This window comes from Gavialis gangeticus, unplaced genomic scaffold, assembly GCF_001723915.1.
Source record: "Gavialis gangeticus isolate Ggan-Ray unplaced genomic scaffold, GavGan_comp1, whole genome shotgun sequence".
In the NCBI taxonomy this organism is placed as follows: domain Eukaryota; kingdom Metazoa; phylum Chordata; order Crocodylia; family Gavialidae; genus Gavialis; species Gavialis gangeticus.
The window spans coordinates 25,171,091-25,174,116 of NW_017729028.1; positions in this window are offsets into that span (position 1 = coordinate 25,171,091).

Sequence of the window (3,026 nt, forward strand, 5' to 3'; positions counted from 1 at the left end):
AGGAGAGGCTGAGGGATCTCAGACTCTTCAGCCTAAAGAAAAGAAAGCTGAGAGGGGGCCTGATTGCAGCTTACCGCTATATCAGAGGCGTACATCAGGGGGTCGGTGAACAACTGTTCACTAGGGTGCCCTGGGGGAAAACTAGAAACAACGACCACAAACTCCTGGAAGGTAGTTTCAGGCTGAACATTAGGAAAATCTTCTTTACAACTAGGGTGTTCAGACTATGGAACAAGCTCCCCGCAGAGGTAGTGCAATCATCTGCCCTACAGGTCTTCAAGAGAAGACTGGATGGTCATCTGGCTGGGGTCGTCTGACCCCAGATGCCTTTCCTGCTGATGCAGGGGGCTGGACCTGATGATCCTTTGGGGTCCTTTCCAGCCCTATGAGTCTATGACTCTAAGGCCAAGTGCAAGGTGCTGCACCTAGAGAGAGGGAATCACCAGCACACCTGTAGGCTGTGGGATGACCTTCTCAGCCATACAGCAGTAAAAAAAGATCTCGGTGTCACTGTCGACTCCAAGATGAATATGAGTCACCAATCTGATGAAGCAATTAGCAGAGCTAATTGCACTTTGTCATGCATTAGTAGGTGCATTACAAACAGGTCCAGGGAGGTCGTGCTCCCCCTCTATGCGGTACAGGTCAGACCACAGCTAGAGTACTACATCCAATTCAGGGCACCGCAATTGAAGAAGGATGTGGACAACCTTGAGAGGGTCCAGAGGAGGGCCATTCATGTGGTTAGAGGCCTACAGGGAAGGCCTCATGAGGAAAGGCTAAGGGACCTGGACCTTTTCAGCCTCCGTAAGAGAAGGCTAAGGGGGGAATCTTGTGGCAGTTTACAAATTCACTGCGGGGTGGGGGAAGTGGTCAGGCAGCAGGGAATGGGAGATGCTGGTGCTCTTCTCTACCTTGGGGGTCTTCAAGAGGAAACTGGACAAGCACCTGCCTGGGGTCACATGACCCCAGCACTTTTTCCTGCCACTGGCAGGGGTCTGACTTGATGATCCTTTGAGGTCCCTTCCAGCCCTAGGATCTATGAATCTATGAATATAGAAATGACATAACAAAGGGGTTAACAAAAGGGAGTTTTTAGTCCTTATAGGTTTAATTCTGGCAAACATCTCCTGTTTTAGCTCAGTGGCTAGGGCACTCACCCAGAAAGTGGAAAAGATCTAGGTTCTTGCTCCCTATCCCCATCCTAGAAGAGATGATGTAACCTAGTGGTTTTCAAACCATGTGCTGAGGAGCCCTGGTGTTCCGCTATAGGTCAGCAGGGGTTCTGCAAAGAAACTGGGAGTAATGGTGGACTGAGCCTGAAGGTGCTGCACACACCACCATTGCTAGGCTGGTTTGCTTGACTCCATGTCAGTTCACATACCCTGTAGAACCAGGGGTGGTGGCAGAAGTAGTGATATAAAAGAGTTTCATGACTTCAGGATGTTTGAAAATCACTAATCTAGCCCTCCAGACAGCCAAGTGAGGGAGACATGGAAACATGAGGCAGAGAGTAAGCTTAGAGTGTGTGGCTCAGTGAGACGGCTATTGCCTTAGAAAGGAAAGGAAATTAGATTCTAGTCTGAACCCTTGCTATATATGAAGCAGAAACTTTTGCAATATTAAATTCAAGGTGTAGCAGACCAGCAGCAAGAGGAGGGCTGGTGATAGGGCTGGTTAACACCTGACCTGTGACCTGGTCATTTGAACATGGTACTGTGAAATAGGAGTAAGTTCTATAAGTACTGTGAAGTAAGTTCAAATACCCTGTAGGTGGTGGGGGGTCCCTAGAACATTGGTTTCATATTTCCTGACAGAGTGCCCTGACTGCCAGGATACTGGAATCAAACATAACCAGGCTCTCCTTCTCCTGCCTTTCATTAGACCACAATTTTGGGACTCACATTCAGGTATGTACATGTGGAACTACATACCTGCCCAGCCAGAGCATAGCCTACTAAGCATGGTCAACATCTGTATGGACACTTATGCCTCCACACTACATATGAAATAGGAATGCATACTGTTCCTGGACAGTAAAAATGGCTGTCATCATGCTGGGTTACTGCCATTTGGACACATAAACTGAAACAGGATTCTGTTCCGGGTCTTTTAAAAAGAAATTTTCAATCCTCTTTCCCTAAGTCCTTTTTCCTTTGATAATGGTTATTTCTGATCTGCTAATAACATACTAACCTCTTCCCTGAAGCCTCAGAAAATCATTTTTTTTCTTCCAAGATTGTATCACACTTAAGACAGCTTCTAGTTCCAATATTTTACTATGTTTAATCTGTCAAAGTAGGTTGCATTGATGTCATTCTTATCCACCCAACACATTGGTTTGTCCTTTCTCTCATTATGCTCATATTCAACTCAATGATTTACACTGCTGGCCGCTTTATTACATTCTAGAAAAGAGTGTTGTTGAATCAGAACATATATTGCAATACGATAAAATTAATTTCCATGCATAAAGCCACTTTGGTATTATTACTGTGACAAACTGGGTGGAAATGACAGATTTCTACTGGATGGACTACATGAACTGTTATGTTGAGTTTATCTAGCAAAGTTATTTTGATACTTAAGAGACCTTTTGATTGAATCTCATCTCAGATTTGTCTTTCTACTGACAAAAATACATTTGCTGTGTCTCAGAATATTATTTATATTTTGTCAGTAGCATCCAGAAAGTGGGATTCTTTAAACTGTGAGCAAACTAGGAAAAGAAGAGAGGTTTCTAAAAGTTCATGTTGTTTTTATTAAGTATTTTCTTAGAAGCTGCCCCTAGAATCTGAACACTTAAGTAGCAGAGGGTGTATCTACATGTGTATTTAAGATGAACTAAATTTAATGCACATTAAGCTAATGCGCATTAAGTGATTTTTGGCAGGTGTCTACATGTGCATGGATTTGGCACTAAAGTTAGTTCCAAGTCCCTGCAACCCTGCTATCTACCCCTGTGGCCACGGGGGGGGGGGGGGGGCTCTGACCCCCCACCCAAGGGAGGCCGGCCCTTGGGGCCC